Source organism: Vombatus ursinus, unplaced genomic scaffold, assembly GCF_900497805.2.
Source record: "Vombatus ursinus unplaced genomic scaffold, bare-nosed wombat genome assembly UNPS02014832.1, whole genome shotgun sequence".
Lineage (NCBI taxonomy): Eukaryota > Metazoa > Chordata > Mammalia > Diprotodontia > Vombatidae > Vombatus > Vombatus ursinus.
The window spans coordinates 50,141,577-50,160,679 of record NW_020954610.1 but is presented as its reverse complement, the minus strand read 5'-3'; the positions used below and the strand labels follow the sequence as shown (position 1 = coordinate 50,160,679).

Genomic DNA, 19,103 nt, shown 5'->3' with positions numbered 1-19,103 from the left:
TGTATAAACGATATATACAGATGAATGGAAGATTGGGGAGAGGGTACTAGGAAAGGCCTTCTGGAGATTCCAGCTGAGTCTCAGTAGAAAACCAGGGAAGATAGGAGGTCGAGATAAGAAAGAAGAGCATTCCTGAAATGGGAAATATTCAGTGCAAGTACAGTCAGGTCACATATCCAGCAAATATGCCAGGATAGCTGGATCCTAGAGTATACGGGGGTGAGGGAGAGAGGATAAAGTATAAGAAGCCTAGAAAGATAAGAAGGGACCAAGTGGTAAAGGGTTTAAATGCCGGAGGACCTTATATATACGATCTTGGAGATAATAGGAAACCTCTGGAGTTTAGGGGGTAGTGGGCAGCATCTGACATTAAAACACACACACACAGACACACACATACACACACACACACACACCCCCCATCCACTGCTCCCTTACAAGTGGAACACAGGCAAAAGGAGACAAGTGGAATACAGGCAAAAAGAGACAAAGTACTTTCAAAACTTAAAGAGGAAAAGAGCACTTGCATGCAGGAAGATGGGGTATGGAAAGACTTAAGACTTGAGTTGAACTTTAAAGAAAAATGAAGATGAGGTACACTCTAGGCATGGGAGCCTCTGTAAATGTATGAAGGCAAGAAATAGCATGCCAAATTTAGGCAACAACTTGGCCAGGATCATGTGAAAGAGAGCCAGAAAGATAGTTTAGAGACAGATTGTGGAGAGCCTTAAATGCCAGGATGTGACTATGTCATTATGAAGGCAAAAATAGGATATGTGTGTGTGTGTGTGTGTGTGTGTGTGTTTATTGCTTCTATCATGGAAATACTCTAACTTTTAAAAATTATATAACCTAATATAAAAAGGGGTTAGTCTAGTAAGTAGATAGTTGTCCATGGAGTCAGAGAGACCTGGCTTCAGATCTTCCTCTGACATTTACTGTCTGTGTGACCCTGAGTAAGTTACTTAATATATTAGTTAGCATTTTAGGTAACTGTAAGACTTTAAGCTGCAAGGCAGGTAGAGGGAGTTTGCTCAAAGACAGTTTCATATATAATAATGGAATCACTGATTCAATTTTCTTAAAAAAAGTTACAATTTAAAATATAATTGAAACCTAGGTTCAGAAAAGATAAGATTTGCAACACATATAGCAAAGCAACCATTTATTTCTCATGCTAAAACATCAGTAGTTACAAAATTGTGCAACATGCAAACTGAACTCACTGCCTTTACCCCAAATAGTTTTCCCATACCAGCTTCCCTACTGACACAAACATTTTCACAGTCCCCCAAACGCAAAACCTTGGGGAGTTGGGGGGAGCAGAACTCTGAATTTTCTCTCTAGTCTCACAATGTTCAATCACCAAGATCCTTTAGTTTTTCCTCCTGCAATGTATCTTAGAGCAGTCGTGTCAAACTTAAATAGAAGAGGATTCCTGGAGGCCACATATTGACTTAGAAAACCACAAATTAACATTATCTATGTTGTACTGTATTTTTATTTATTTTCTTAAACATTTCCCAATTACATTTTAATCTGGATCCTGTCCCTCTCAAGATGGTGGCTACAGCAGTGAGTTTGATGCCAAATAAAGAGTCATACTTTACTCTTCATTCCTAGTTCCATCCTCTTTTGTTCAGCTCTTTATCTTCGTATCTCTGAATTACTTCAGTATACTCCTAACTGCTCTCCCTGGTTCTAGTCTCTCTACCTTTTCAGTTCTTCCTGCACATGGCTTCCAGATTAATTTTCTTTCATCATGCTGCTCCTATGATTGTTGGTTGTTGTCTGTTCTCAAAGAGGAACAAAATGACATCACTATGTTAGGAGAGTCAAGTTAAGAATCTTTCTCCTGAATGTCACAGAATCAGAGAATTGGAGGAGACCATATATGGTATAATCATCCACCCAATAAAGAAAGCTATTCTTTCCATAATATTCCTGACAGATGGTTATCCACTCTGTTTCACAATGTATATGTTGGGTAATTCATTTATTCGTAAGCCAGCTTATTTTTTTGTTGGAGAACTCTGATCATAAGAAAATTCTTGTTTATATAGAGAAAAATCTTATTTTACTTATCTTCTAGCAACACAGAATAAATCTAATGCCTATTCCAAAGGACAGTAATTCAAACACAGATACCATGGCCTATCATTAACTTCCCTCTTTAACAACTGACCTTTAAGTAGCATTTTAAGGTTTACAAAGCACTTTATACCCATAATCTCAAAGGTACTTTTTTTTAATACAAAATTTTACAGATAAGGAAACTGAGGCTCTGAGAAGTTAAAAGACTTACCAAGGCAATACAGCAATTAGATATCAGAGAAAGTATTTGAATCCAGGGTTTTCTGATTCCCAAGTCCAATTTTAAACTATATCATTCTACCTCCTTTACCAAGCTTAAATATCTCACTGTTTCATCTCCCAATATTCCAAGATCATTTTGAATCATAATATTGTCATCTCTAGATAGCCTTGCCATCAAAAGTGGCATGCTTTTTATTTTCAGTTAGGACAAAACTCTTCTTCCTGAAATTCAAGGGCCTCCACTAAATAGTGCTATCCAACCCAGTCTTACTCCCCGTGCAATGCTCCAATATAAATCCTCTGCTCCAAGACTCCTGCAGACGCTGTTCCCCAGTGTGCTCCACATCTCCTACATAGGATCATAGAGCTAGAGGGACCTGACAGGACAAGTATGACCTCTTCATTCTACAGGTGAAATGGCCTTTTTTCTAATGGTCTTTCCTCAGTCCTTATACTTCTTGACCTCTCTACAGTTTTTGAAGCTGCCAATCTCTCTTCTTGATACTCTCTTCTCCCGGGGCTTTTGTGACACTACTTTGTCCTGGTTCTTTTCCTACCCATCTGACAGCTCTTTTCTCTGTCTTCTTAGCGAGATCTTCATCTACCTCATGGCCACTAACTATGGGGTCTCCCAAGGCTCTGTCCTGGATTCTCTTCTCTATGTATACTTTTTGACTTGGCGATCTCATGAGCTCTCATGGTTTCAATTATGATTTTTATGAAGATGACTGACTCTCAGATTTACTTGTCCAGACCTTTCTCTTCTGACCTCTGGTCTCCAATCTCCAGCTGCTAATTGGACACCTTCAACTCAACAGGTCTGCTGAAGTTCAGGGTACACTCCAAAATATTGGGGTACAAGGTTGTCTCAAAAGAATTTGCTCAGGCTGTCTCTAAATCAAGTAAAGGCATTTATTGTGAGTGTAACACAAACACCAAGCAGGCTCCTCCACCCCTTAAGGGAGACCCCAGCCCCCCCCAAAGAAGACAGCCACTTCGGGGAAACACTTCCCACTAAAGGGAGAACTGAGTAAGGGGGACACCCACTAAAGGGAGATGCCCAAGTAAGGGAATGTGTTCCTCTTCCCCCCCCTCCCCCAAGGGAAGAGAGGCTAGGTATTCTTATATAGTAAAACCTGCTGTGGGTGGGGAGGTAACCAGAGACAGTAGTTCAGAGTTTCAAACATTATCATTAATCCATTGTTCAGCCCAGGGCAAAGATTCAGAGTTAGTAGGCTATTTCACTACCAGCCTACTGGAATCTCATTGTCTCCTAAAGTGGCTTTAAGTGGTACTTCAGATAATGGGCTTCTCTTGTTTACCATTCTATCGGAATCTCCTAGAGGCAGATGGGATTTGAACCTCAAAAAAGCTCAGGTCCTAGGAGTTCACTCAGAGCATTAAAATGCTCAGATTTTTAAAATCTGGCCAATATTGCAGACTCACTAGGAATCTCACTCACTCCAAGTCATGTTCTAATAAACTTTGTCTTTGGCTGAAACAAGGCTTTTGGGTCAAATTCATTTGGGAAAAAGGATGAGGGTCATGCACTCCTCATCAGGTCCAAAACTGAATCCATTACCTTCCCCCAAACCCTCTTCTCTTTTCTGAACTTGCCTGGTATTATCAAGGGTACAACCTTCTCGCAGTCCCATAACCTAAGTGTCACCCTCAATTCCTCACTCTCTCTCACCTCCCCCATATCCAATCAGTGGTCAGGTCCTGCTGATTTTAATGGGGTTGGGATCTGGGCCCCAGAAAGGAAAAACCTTCCACTTTCCCACAGGGCCAAACCTGAGGCTATAATCCCATCAACTGGCCTTTCATTGTGGCTACACCCAATCTCCCAATTCTGTTATCTTTAACCTAGCCTGGCCTTCCTTTGTCTTACCTCCCCGTGTATGACCCCAGGCCATTTCCCACTCTTCTAGACTGCGTCCTCCCTTGGCCACCTTGTGGAGGTCCGGGTCCCAGGAGTTCTGTTCACCCCAGTTTATTGGCCACTCCAAAGTCCCTCCCACAGACTTTCCGTATATAAGGTCCACCTTGTCTGAGATGCTGAGATTCTTAAAATCTAGCCACTGCTCACATTCCTAAATTTAAATTTTAATTTTAAATTTAAATTTTAAAGTAAATTTAAAATCTAGCCACTGCTGGGATTCTTATAATCTAGCCAATAAGCCAATAGCTTATTAATGTTCAGACTCCTTAAGAGTCTGCCCAATATGATGGATGTTCTAATAAACTGTGTCTTCAACCTTTGGCTGAAAGAAGGCTTAGGTCGAATTCTTTCGGGCAGGACCCGCGTGTTGTGATTTTGGGGTCCCAGCACCCCTGAACCCCTAAACCGCATCAATTTTACCTTTGCAACATATCTCCTATACCTCACCTCTCCTTTCCTCTGACGCTGTTATCACCCTGGTGCAGGCCCTCATCATCTCACATCTGGATTATTGAAATAGCTTGCTGGTTGGAATTCAAGTCTCTCCCCACTCTCCCCACTCGAATTCATTCTCTACTCAAGGTAATTTTAAAGTGCAGGCCTGACCTTTCTCCTTCTCCTCCCATTCAACAAACTCCAGTAGTTCCTTATTATCTCCAGGATTAAATATAATAGTTTTAATTATAAGTAAATATAATTGGCTTTCAAAAGTCCTTCATAGCCTGGTCTCTTCCTACCTCTCCAGTCTTTTCCCACCTTCTACATACTATGCAATATAGCAGCAATGGCCTCCTTGCTCCATTTCCAGACTCTCTGCATTTTCACTGGCTGTCCGCCATGCCCAGAACACTCTCCCTCCTTATCTCCACCTCCTTGCTTCCTTCAAGTCTAAGTTAAAATCCCAAGTTGGAAGCAAGAAGCTTTTTTTTTTTTTTTTTGCTTTTTTGGTGAGGCAATTAGGGTTAAGTGACTTGCCCAGGGTCACACAGCTAGTGTCATGTGTCTGAGACTGGATTTGAACTCATGTCCTCCTGACTCCAAGGCCAGAGCTCTATCCACTGTACCACCTAGCTTCCCCAAAAAGCCTTTCTTAATTAAACTCTGTCAGTGCCTTCCCTCTAAGACTACGCCCAATTTATCCTATCTAGATCTTGTTAGTATATCAATATTTGCAGGGTGTCTCCCACATCAGAGTGTGAGCTCCTAGAGAGCAAGAGCCATTTTTTGCCTTTCTTTGCATCCCCAGCACTTACAGTACAGTGCCTGGGAGATGGTATTCACCTAAGAAATGCTAAATGACTGATGAAGAAACCAAGGCCCATGGAGGTGAAGTAACTTGCTCAAGATCACAAAAGTAGTAAGTATCATGGGATAAATTTGAACACAAGTCTCTCCAGCCATGCTCTTTTACACTACATCACATTTATTCCCACCTCTCTATACCTTTGCTCAAGCTGATTCTTCCAATTTATATTTCCCCCTTCTCTTCCAATTCATGCACTAATTATTCCTCCTAGCTCAAATGAATTCCTATAAAAATCAGCAGCCACACACAATTTAGCACTTATTGACCTCCTTTACAAATGATTTAAAATTCTGATTTGTAACAGAGCCCACAATCACTTCTAATGCAAACCACGTGCTTCTTTTAAATAGATTAAGGTTGCATGCATATTTTCATGCTAATATAGGCAATCAAAAATGTGTGGAAGTCTATCAAATGAATTTCCAGATCAGCTAAAGGAATTAGAAAGGTACATACACATTCAAAGAATGACATCATTAACTTCTCACGTCTACTCCCCTTAAAAAAAAAAAACAAACCCAATGAGTAAACCTGGCATTCAGTTAAGATTAAGCCCTTGTTTGGGCTCTAAATTCAATTCATTTAAGCAAGTATTTATTAAGTATCTATTATATAAAATGCTATGCTACTATGGTTACTATGTTAGAAGCTGGCTGGGGGACAGAAAGTTTTCATTAGGGTCAATAACTTAATGGAGATCCGGACTAGTTTAAAACTATGTAGTAGTAGTACCGGTGGTGGTGGTGTTCCAATTGTTTTCAGTTATGTCCAACTCTTTGTGACCCCATTTGGGGTTTTCTTGGCAAAGTTACTAGAGCGGTTTGCCATTTCCTTCTCCAGCTCATTTTACAGATGAGGAAACTGAGGCAAACAGTAGGTTCAGTGCCTTGCCTAGGGTCACACTGCTAGTAAGTATCAGATGCATCTGAGGAAGGATATGAACTTAGGTTTTTCTGGACTCCTGTGCCCATACTTTATGCACTATACTACCTACTTCCTCTTAGCATCCCAGTACAATAAGGCTAACAAAGCCATGTGAAGGGCAGAAAAGAAACCCAAAGAATCTTTAGCCACCTAAAATTATCAGACACTGATTTAATATAACAAGTTCGTATTATAGCCCTTTGCCGCTTAACTGCCTACTAGCCACAGCTCAATAGAAGAACAGAATAGAAAGAATTCTGGATTTACAGGCAGAATTCCTAGGTTTGAGGGCTATATGTACTTGGGCAAACCACTTAAGTAAGCTGGGATAATACTACCAACTCTATCTACCCCCCAAGATTATTATGAGAATAAGATGTAATTGAAGGAAAGTACTCTGTAACTCAGAGTGTTGGTTAATTGTTGGGAAGGGGGGCACTAAAGGTTCAGATACCCTGGCTAGGGTTACATAGCCAGCAGGTACCACAGGTAAGACTTGAACCCACACCTCCTGACTGAGGCCAGTTTTCTATCTGTTAGCCAATACTGACTCTCACTAAAACTAAAATTATATAGTTTATTCTTAGAGGGCATTTTATGTTCTTATAGAACCCCAGGGTTAACGTTTTAAACATCAGTTATCACTGTTCAGTGGAAACAGGAAGTAATGGTTCAGAGAACTGTCCAGTTGGTAGATTTCAGGATAGCAATCTAAAATTACTGTTGGAAATTTTTTTATCAGACCTGCAATTTCACTGGTATTGGGGACTACAGGTGAGGGAATTACTTCTATCAATGCAGACCAACATTTGTTCTGTCACTTACAGTCTTTAGAGTGTTAGGGAGGTTAAATGATTTATTCAAAGTTAAACAGCCAGCACAAGTCAGAGGCAGAACTTTCACCTGGGTTGTCCTGTCCTCTATTCACTTAAATGTAAACAATTATTACTACTACTCGTTATGAAAGAGAAGAGAAACCTATTTTAAACCTAGCAAGATCAACACTTAAGTTTCCTTAAACTTCTGACAACCTGAAAAAGCAAAACTATTATGCTTTCATTTTACACATCTATATAAACCATTAATTTTAAATAACGAAAATATCATGATTAGACATTAAACAAGATTACTGTTATAACTATCTCCTTTACATCATCAATGTGACGATTACCAAACAAGGCATCATAATGGTATGTATTTCCTTATACTCGTGTGGAAACATTTCATTACCAAGTTCCAAATAAAACTTTAAAGAGACTGCTCAATTACTCTTTGTTAAAAAAAAAATAGACAGATTTTTAACAGGTATACTGCTGCAATGCAAAGATGGAGAAGTATTGATGACTGAAATAAGTGCTGCAGTTCTAGATAGGTAATACATTTATTATTCAACAATACTTCATATCATAGTTGAAACCATCTCCAGGTGGGCTAAAACTTTCAAATTAGTGAATATTAAAAATTCAGCAGTCAATACATGCAAAAAGTACCTCATAGTCATATTCTCTTCACCGCCAAAGAAATGAAGATAATTAGCAAGATTAAATAACTATTCTAGATGCCTCACAGGGTATGAGAGTTAAAAATAGCAGACAAAAAGAATAGGAAAAAATTCCATAAAATGTTAACTATTAACTAATAATGCTAACTGTACTATTTTAAGTGGTAACTATTTGACAAACATTCATGATAATGTCATAGTTGTATATAGCTTTGAAACACAGCAGTTCTGAGATTAAAACATAATACTTTCAAAAAGACACAAAAAAGAGGGCAATACAAGAGATGGAAAGACAAAGGTCTGTTTATTTTCCTGGTAATTCAACATTAAAAGTTTCTGAGTTTGAAGCTGGGAAAGAATTTTTACAGGAAGTGTCTCTGATAAAGGCCTCATTTCCCAAACACATAGAGAACTGGGTCAAATTTATAAGAATACAAGTCATTCCTCAATTGATAAATGGTCAAAGGATATAAAGAGGTAGTTTTCAGATGAAGCAATCAAAGCTATCTATAGTCATGTGAAAAATGCTCTAAATCACTATTGATTAGAGAAATGCAAATTAAAACAACCTGAGGTATCACCTCACACCTATCAGATTGGCTAATAGGACAGAAAAAGAAAGTGATAAATGTTGGAGAAAATTGTGAACTGATCCAATCATTCTGGAGAACACTTAGGAACTACTCCCAAAGGGCAATCAAACTGTGCAAACCCTTTGATCCAGCAATATAACTACTAGTTCTGTATCCCAAAGAGATCACAAAGAAGGGAAAAGGACCCACATGTACAAAAACATTTATAGCAGCTCTTTTTGTGGTGGCAAAGAATTTGAAATTGAGGGGATGCCTATCAATTGGGGAATGGGGAACAAAGTGTGGTATACGAATGTAATGGAGTACTATTGTGCTCTAAGAAATGATGAAACGATGGTTTCAGAAAACCTGGAAAAACTTACATGAACTGATGCAAAGTGAAATTAGCAGAACCAGGAGAACACTGTACACAATAACAGCAACACTGTGCTATGATGAACTATGATAAATTTACTCTTCTCAGCAATACAATGATTCAAGACAATTCCAAAAGACTCATGATGGAAAATGCTATCCACATCCAGAGACTAAATGCAGATCAAAGCATACTATTTTCACTTTATTTTTTTCAAAGTTTTTTTCTTTCACAACATGACTAAGATATATTTTACATGATTGCACATATATAACCTATATCAAATTGCTTAAGGGGAAGAAGGGAGGGAGAAATTTGGAACTCAAAATTTTTATTTAAAAAAAAGTGAATGTTAAAAATTGTCCTTACATGTAACTGGAAAAAATAAAATACTCTTTAAAATGAAAAAAAGTCAGACACAACTGAATTGACTAAAAAACAACATTAACAACAACAGCAAATCATCAAAACTACATGTTTGGAGTAGGGTAGAGAAAAAGATCAAGGAAATCAAACCCAATCAAACCCATAATCAGACCAAATGTACAAAGAAGATACTTTAAAAAAAAAAAACTAAAGAAAACAAAAAAAGTTTCCGAGTTTGTTCTAGTTGGACTTTGGGGAAATCTATATTTTGCAACACTCTTGTCAGATTTAAATCTGCCCTCTCATGGGGCTAGAGTATTTTTGAGAAATGAAAACAACAGCTTCAAAACATACATCACAGATTTTGGCAAATGCTCTTTTTTTATCTTCCCCCCAGAGAAAAGGGGGATGTGAAAGAAAGCAAACACATCCACCCACAAAATATGTAGATTATTCTATGACTCTTGTATGCTCAATTGCAAATATCTATAAACTGATGAATTAAAAACAAGCAAATTGAATCTTTTCTCAATTTCACAATAATTATATTTTAGAACATTAGTCTCAGAATAAACCAGATTGCTCAGGTATATGCTTGTACCCAGTACACTGTCAAACTGTTTTCTTCATTTTAAAAACATAAGGCTTTGTGCTATACTAGCTATAGATTAACCCTCATCCTAATTTTGTGCTAATGAGTCAAAATCATCCAAATCTGACTTCTGACACTATCTCTTGCCTGGTGCCTTTGTTCTGACCATTCTTCTGCCTGGAATGCACTCCCTTCTTACAAATAATTGAGTCTGTCTTTTCTTTTGAGATGCAACTCAGGAACCACCTTGGCATGAAACCTTTCCTGACCCCAACTGCTAGTGCCTCAATCCTAAACTTGCTTGTATTTAACTACTTGGTATGTTCTACTAGGTTCTACTCATTCATCCAGTAACAGTTGCTTTAGCAGCTGCAAAAATACAGGTAAAGAAGTCTTTCAACTTCCAAAATATCTACTGTATTGACTCAAATTTATGCAAAACTTTTTATATTTAAAATGCTTAAAAATTTAACTTATACATGATGGAAAATTGCCACTACCATGCATGGGTTGTTTTACAGGGATTAAAGTTTGCCAGGACAACAAATGTTCATTAAGACCTTGGCAAAAAACATTTCTCTCTTGAATGTATAATACTTGTAGCTATCTGTAAATTTTAGCAGATGGTTTGTACACCCTCTTGTGGTTCTAAGAATAGATCACCTTTTCCTGGTCTTTTTTTTTTCGGTCTGCTTTCAGTATTTGTCACTCCTAACTAAACTTAAACACTGCATTTTTAAAAATATGAAGTCATTTTATTCACCAACACTACTGAACTATAACTTTAAATTTAGATAACTATCCCACCACCCTCTGTCCAGCATTTAGAGCAACATTACACAGAAAGATTATAATACAGTGCACTGGGTTATTTCAATTAACAAGCATCTGTTAAATTACTACGTGCCAGGCATTCAGGATACAAATAAAAAAACAAAACAGTCCCTGACCTCAAGTAATAAGACAGATAGATAGATAGATAGATAGGGGGGTGTGGGTGTGTGTGTAGGTGTGTTCTGGGCAAAATACTCTATTGGGGTCAAGCAACACATATACATGTAAGAAGACACAAAATATAGACAAAATACTCTCTAGAGGAAAGGCACTAGTGGGAGAGGGAGGGAGAAGGGAAAGGAAATCATGTAGAAGGTAGCAAATAAGCCGAGCACTAAAGGAACTTAGGAATTCTAACAGGTGAAGGTCAAGAGGATGAGTATTCCAAAAGTAGGTGACAACCTGTGCAAAGGCACAGAGACAAAAGATAGAAGGTTGTAAAAGGAACAGCAAGTAAATCACAGAGTGTGTAAAGGGGAGTGATGTGTAATAAGTCAATGAAGGCAGGATAGAAACAGATTAAGACTTTCTATGACCAAAAAAAAAAAAGGAGTTTGTATTTCAGCTTAAAAGCAATAGGAAGCCACTGCAAAGGAGACTTCTACTTGAGGAATATCACTTTGGAATCTTTGTGTAGGATAGATTGAAGGGTTAAGAAACTCCAATAGGCTTTGTTCAAAAATATAATTTCTCACCATTAAACTAAATTTACCTAACTCTTAAGACAAAAGAATAGTCAAATGCCTCTTTTTCAAAGAAGATAAAAATAACTAGGTTCACTGAAATTTTCATTAAGTAAATGATCTGTGCTTCAAATCAGGCTCCATTACCTCCAAGACGAAAGAATGACAGGAAGAATCACAAGGTCTTTGGGGGAGGTTCTATCTGCTCTATACAAGGGCCCAAGATAACCCTGGTGAGATGTGGTCATTTTCTTCTTTGAGTCTTTCTAGATAATTTCTTAACTATTCTTTTTGCCCCACAATGAACATAATTTGGGACTAAACACGAAGTTGGTTAACTAATGCCCTACTACAAAATACTGCCTTTGATGTCTTTGAAAGCTAAGATATCCTAAATTTGAAGACTCTCTCCTCCATTCAAAGAAAATTTGTCCATTTCTGTTTTAACTGAATAGGAAAAGCAACAGGAAAAGAAATGTGCATTTCAATCCAAGGAAGGTAATCTGAAGGAAGACAAATTTCTCACATGGTTTTGAATGAGGACTATAGTCAATAATTAATACCTACCTTTGCAGTACCCCCTGAGAGGTGCATTCTACTTTATAGCTATGTATATATTTTATAAGGATTTATATCAATGGACAGGTACAAAGAAAAACTCCTTCTCCTACCTTTCAGGATACTATGCTATTGCCATCAACAGCAATTCCAACTGTCCCAATGAGGAAGAAAATATTTGTCTTACCAAAACTAGACTAGTTAAGAGTCATCTACCTCCATTGATTTAAAAAAAAAATATCTGAATCCAACATAAAAATAATTGTGAAAATGCAAAGATAAAGTAATAGCTAACATAGTATTTTAATTTTTGCAAAGAGTTTTACACATGTTATAACACATTATCTTCACAACAACCCTGTGAATTACACCATTTTATATCAAGGAAGCTGAGACTAGGAGAAGTTAAGTAAGTTGCCCAGGGTCACACAGCTGTTTGAGGGAGGATTTCACCTCAGGTCTTCTTCTTCCTAAGTCCAACCAACACTTGACCTACTGCACTGCCTAACTGATAATTCATAGTTCAAAGTTTGGAAAACTGTCACTCTTTAACTTTCTATGCATGAAATATATAAATCTGAAAACTATATAAATTGTATAAGGCTTGAAGTTCATGAATTGATATTGAAGGTCCTAATACAGTGTCCCTGACCACTTTATTTAGTATTCATCACAAAATTATCTGTGAGCCCATATGTAACAAAGGAGGGTACTGACAGCAGTACTCATTCTTTGATATCAGTGCCTGGCCCAGAACAAGTGCTTAATAAATACTTGTTGATTGTTTCTATAATATTTAAATAAGTTAAAGGTCAAATTATTATAAACTGCATCTGAATTCCTGATCATATCTAAAAAATAAAAGTCTATGGTTAGAGAACTGATTTGGGTAAATGTTTGTGAATATGCCATTAAAATGAAATATTGCTCCAAACCTATGCTTTTGGTGGATATTGGGAGCTCCCAGTAAGGAAGCTCCCTCTACCAATACAGAGAAGCATTAATATTCAATTAAAATATTTTTTGATGATTTATGTTCTCAAAAGTATATAACAAATTCAAAGAAATTTAACATATGTTCAATTAATAACAATCTACTTTAAAGAACAGTATCAATGAACATCTGTCAGTATGTGTATACTTAAAACAAAAACCTGACATGATTAAAACTTATTCAGTTTGGATTATTTTCCTTCTCATGTAATAAAGATATGGTTGGATAATTTTTACCCTCTAAAACTATTTACAAGCTGTTATAGGCAAACAAACTATATTCTAAAAATAAGAAGAAACAAGACCAAATGTATTCCTGAATGTATTATATATAACTGCAAATGCAAATTAAGCCCAAAAACTGAAACCATTTTGTTACTATGACAAAACCACAAGAGTATATACTATTAATAAAAGAATTAGTTTTTATTATTTTTTTTCCAGTATAGCTAAATTTAAGCATACTCCTTACATAAAGATCCAAATTTACAAAAAAGAAATTATGGAGTGTTTAGGCACAACAAAAAGTTAAGAGGATGGCTCCCTAGTGAACTTAAATCAATTTACCAAGAATCAATACCATCAATATTTATATATGGCATTAAAGTTTAAAAAGCAAGTTACATATATTATCCCATTTATACCTCACAATCCTGTCAGGTAAGTTATGATAAGCATTAACCCCTAATTTACAAATGAGGGAAATCAAGGGTTAAAGATGCCAAGTAATTTGTACCTGGTCCCACAGTAAATAAATGTCTGCTTCAGAATCTGAATCTGGGTCCTCCTGACTCCAAGACCAGCACTTTAACCACTAAAACAGATTACCTCTTTCATGGAAAAAAATAATTTACTTACCTATAACTTCTCAGAGTTATACCTGTGTAAAGAGTTACACCTGTATTCTGGTATTCAATAAAACTATGTTTTGCCTAAAGCAGTTTCTTTTCCATACAAAAATAAGCAGTTTCTTCAATCTCAGTAAATGAAAGAATATATGTCAAACAGACAAGAAACAACTACTCTGAATATAATCATAAAACTGAAAGAAATCAAAGATTTAGCCACAGGGTAGCTCCTTTAATAATAACATACTTTTGAATCCACAGGGCTGTAGATATTATACCAGAACTGGGCTGTCAAAACACTGTTGTCTTGGTCATGCCTGTCATCATCAATCATCATCAACACAGCCAGACCATAATGCAGCATACTATGAAAGATGTGGAGAAGTGTTTGCTACTGACTTCCACGATTGTAAAAAGATGCTATATATTCTTAACTTCCCTTAAGGAAATTTTTTTAATAGGATATTCAAATAAACAATATGTACCTAGGAGTCAACTTCTTTGACCAACATAATTTAATGCCCTTCATTTGAGAAATGACTAGCTATACTACACTATATCAAAATCACAAAAGTTCCTATTTCACTGCTATCCACATTCTGAACCACAGATGTAACTAGAATCTAATTTTGTTATTTCATGTTGTTTTTATCTTGACTCCCTGACCTTACCACAAAAGCTATGTTAACTATCCAAAAGCAGTACTGATACGTGCCAAATAATTTTTTTTTCTTGAAGGCTATGACAGCAAGAAGAAATGCTAACAAAACTACAAGACAAAACCATGATTTTTAGCGAGCATTTTGCAGGATTACAGGTGCCATGTATGAGTTTATCTAGATTGTACTAGATCTCTGTTTTGGTTTTTAAAACCGGCCTTAAGAACAAAGCAAAATTTATGATGGAATACTATTGTATATAAGAAATTATGAAGAGTATGCTCTCAGAAAAACCTGATGCATGAGCTGATGCAAAGTGAAATGTATTGTGCACAAAGTAACAGCAATATTGTAAGATGATCAGCTGTCAACTTAGCTATTCTCAGCAATACAACAATCCAAAGCAACTCAGAAGGACTTATGATGAAAAATGCCATCCATTCCCAGAGAAAGAACTGACGGTTTCTGGAGACAGACTAAAGCATACTTTTTTAAAATTTTCTTTATTTTTCTTGAGTTATTTTTGTCTATGTTTTCTTTCACAACATGACTATTATCAATATGTTTAGTATGACTACACATATATAATCTATATCAAATTGCTTGCCTTCTCAATGGGGGTGGGGAGGGAGGAAGGGAGAGAATTTAGAATTCAAAATTTTAAAAAAGAACATCAAAAATTGTTTTTACATGTAACTGGGCAAAAATAAAATGCTAAATTAAGTACTATTGAAAAATAAATCACTAATAACAAAGGCAAAAATGACTGTATATGTATAACCTACATTAAACTGCTTGCCTTCTCAAGGAGGGGAGAAGGCAAAGAGGGAGGGAAAGAATTTGGAACTCCAAATTTTAAAAAATGAATGTTAAATATTTTCATTTACATGTAATTGAGAAAAAATAAGATTATTAAATGTAAAAAAATAAAAGAACAAAAGTAAAAGACTATTTTCTTCTTTGGTGAAATTTATCATAAAAAACATATTAGCTATCTCATCAACATTTAGGAATAACCGAAATGTAATCAATATGCCAAATTCTAATTTACGAAAAAACATTCAAAATGTTTAAGTCCTCCAAGAAATTCCTTAAACACATCTAAGATTATGGTCTATTGGTATTTATGACTGGCAGCCCATTCCTCTTACTAATTCTCTTTAAGTGGCACCCATGAACTTCTCTACCTTTATTTCATCCCTACCTCACGAGTAACTCAAACCTGTTGTTAAATTTTAGAACTGGAAGCAACTTTACAGATGATATAATTAAACTTTTGTTTTACTGAAAGATGAAATAAATGACATTGCCTCAGAAAAACACATTAACATTATCATTACTTTATTATATTTTAATTTATTTTGCTAAATATATCCCAATTAACAATTTATTTTGGTTACAGCAACACTTGGGAGTGTAGTGGACTACATATTTGACATCTCTGGTCTAGTCTACTTGTGTTCAAGCAGGCTAATGTCTAAATAATCAAGACAGAATACTGTATATTCTCTTCCAGAAGGTGTGTAGGGAGGATGACTCTATCAATTTCCTCTAAGGCCTATCCCAGTGTTTCATCAACCTGAAAATGAAGGAATTCTACCATATGTGCCACCAAAATCTCTCCTGCTTTAATCACATTTGGAATCACAAAATTATAGACCCTTAGATCTGCAAGGGATATCAGACATCATCTAGTCAAGACTTCTCATTTTATAGATGAAATAGGACCATAGACACAAGTGAAGTGACTTGCTCATGGGCACACAACAAGATGATGACAGAGCTGGGATTAGAACCCAGGTCACTTTAGAGTCTAATGCTCCTTCCACTGCACCATGCTACCTCTTTTGTGAGCAGAGAGTACAAAGGCATATATCATCTTCACACAGATCCCTCACATACTTGAAGATTATAACAATGTCACTCACCCTTTAGTCTTCTCTTCTTTAGGCTAAATAATCCTAATTTCTTTAACCTTTCCTGATAGGACCTGTTTCTTCTCATTTTGATCATTTTTGCTGTTTAGACACTGTAGAGGAAAGAGCACTTGACTGTGAATCATTCCACCACCAACTAGTGGCGTAATCTTGGGCAATTCACAACCTTTCTGGGCCTTACTTTTCTCATCTATAAAATGAGATGGTGATCTTTAAGGTTCCTTCCAGTAGTAAAACACTACATAATCTTTGGATCCTAAAGAAAAATCCTTCTGCTAAATCAACTAAGAAAAGCAAATATGAATTAATGAATTTTTTTTTTTACTATAGAATCTTAATCTTTAATTTTTTAAATAAATTTTAAAGGAATGGTAATTTTCTGTTTTTCTTTCAAGCACAGAATTACCAACAATTGGGTAACAATTAAGATAGCTATTTAAGAAAACTTCTTTAATGAATAGATAAGAATGATGTTATGTTAATATGTTATGTTAATAAACATTTGAAAACTAAGGAAATTTCAGAGAAAATGCTTAATATTCTTAGCAAACTCATTTTTTCACATGTAGTATAAAGACAATAAAAAGTCTGAATTCTCATAAATTGTGAATTAGTAGAGGGTCTGACTTCCTCAAGTTTTATGGAATTTTGTAGGTTTTTATCAATCTACGTATCTGCATATTTCTTGTCATTAGTATATCTACTGTTTGTATTTAGGATAGGATCATAGGATTTTAAAGTTGGGAGCCCTTGGAGATCATCTAATCCAAGGCCCCTAATTTTTATACAGGAGGAAACTAAGGCATAAAGAGACTAAGTAACTTAGCCAAGATTACACATGTCACAAGCAGGATTCCAATCCAGTGTCCTGACTCCAAATCTAGTGCTTTTTCCATTAACCTACAATTAATACTGTCTTTAATGAACTTGATCTAATCTCTGTAAAATTGTTCATCCCTATTCTAGGTCTCCAATTTCTCACATTCATTTATCAGTCCCAAGTAGTTTGACTCCAACCTCATCAATCAACTGAAACTACTCTTATCATATCTCTAACAATGCCAAATTCAACAGGACTTTTTCAGTCCTCATCCTTCCTGATCTTTCTGCAGCATTTGACTCCACTGATCACCCTCTTCTACTGGATACGGACTCTGAATTTTCATGACATTGCTATTCCTCTAACCTGCCCAGCCACTCCTTTCCAGTCTCCTTGGTGGATCCTCATCTTTGTCCTGCCACCCAACTGTGGGTGAACTTCAAAGTTCTGTTCAAGGCCCTTTTCTCTTCTCCCTCCCTTTTCTCATTTGGTAACACCATCAGTTCCCAGGGGTTTAATTATCATCTCTATGCAGATGACTCCTAGAAGCATACATGCAGCCTTATCCTTATCCTTATTTAGTCTTATCCCTGAGATGCAGGCATACATTACCAAGTGCCTACAAAACATTTAAATCCTGATGGCCTTAGGTATTTCAAATTCAACCAGTCTAAAACAGAACTCTTTCTTCTCTAAAGTCATCCTTCTGACCATTCTTATTTCTGTCAGGAGTACCATTATCCTTCTAGTCACCAAGATTTACCACGTCAGAATCATCTTTGACTTCTCTAACAACCTCACCACCACACATATCAGTAGTTGCCAGGTTCTATCTGTTTTACCTTCACACAACCTCGGGCACTGGTTCCCTTCTCTCCATTCACGTGGCCACCACCCTAGGTCTGGTCCTACTTCCTAACTGATGCCTCTGCTTCAAGTCTCTCCCCACTCTAATCCAACTTCCACACAATTGATACTACTAAAGTAGAGGTTTGACCATATCACTCCCCTACTCAAAAAGCTCAAATGGTTTCCTACTGGCTCAAGGGCCAAATACAAACTCCTTGTCATAATCTGGCTCCAGCCTATTTTTCCAGGTTTATTACATGTTACTCCCTTCACCCATTCTATGGTTCAACCAATCTGGCTTCCTTGATGTTCTGCAAACAAAATACTCCATCTCCTGCCTCAACAGCTTTGCCCTGGCTCTCCCTCATGCCTTCAATGCATTCCACTTCTTCCTCACTTCTAATTCTCAGGATCCCTAGTGTCCTTCAAAATTCAGTTCACTGACCACTTCCTTCAAGAAGCCCCTCTTGATTCCCCCCAATTATACAACTTAAATTTACTTTGTCTTTGTTTTGTATTTACTCATATGTGTATGTATTGTTTAGCTCAAAAGAACGTTGGTTCCTTGAGGGCAGGGACTAGTCTGCCTGCATAGCTCTTGTAGAGGTAGAGTTCTTGGTACGAAGTAAGTACTTAATATTTGCTTGTTAGTAGATTAGTCTCCCAATGGTTAATTATCACATAGATATTGTTAATTTATCAGTGATAGAAAGTGTAAAAGTAAAAGGGTGGATAAAATTATATATGTCAACCACTCTAGGAATTTGTTAAGTAGAGGTGAACCTCCTCAAAGCTAAAAAAAAAAAATGTAATAAAAGCATTTTTAGGGAAAATTGCAGCTAATCTATAATTCATATATAGAAATCTAGATATAACAAAATTCTACAGAGTAAAATTAACAAAATTTTAGACTGCATAACAATTTTCATATAATCTGCTTTATTTCTAGATGTCTAAAAGTTGTCTTTGACAGCTAAACTTTAGCTTAGCAAGCTAAAAGTTGTCAGAATTCTTAAAGTCAGAAATA

At 36.4% G+C, this 19,103-nt stretch overlaps 1 protein-coding gene across 3 annotated transcripts in view; it reads right to left on the bottom strand.

Annotated features, from left to right (window-relative positions):
• Nucleotides 1-19,103, bottom strand: part of TXNDC11 (thioredoxin domain containing 11) — a 57,177-nt gene that overhangs the window by 26,435 nt on the left and 11,639 nt on the right. The gene's annotated exons all lie outside the window — the stretch shown is intronic.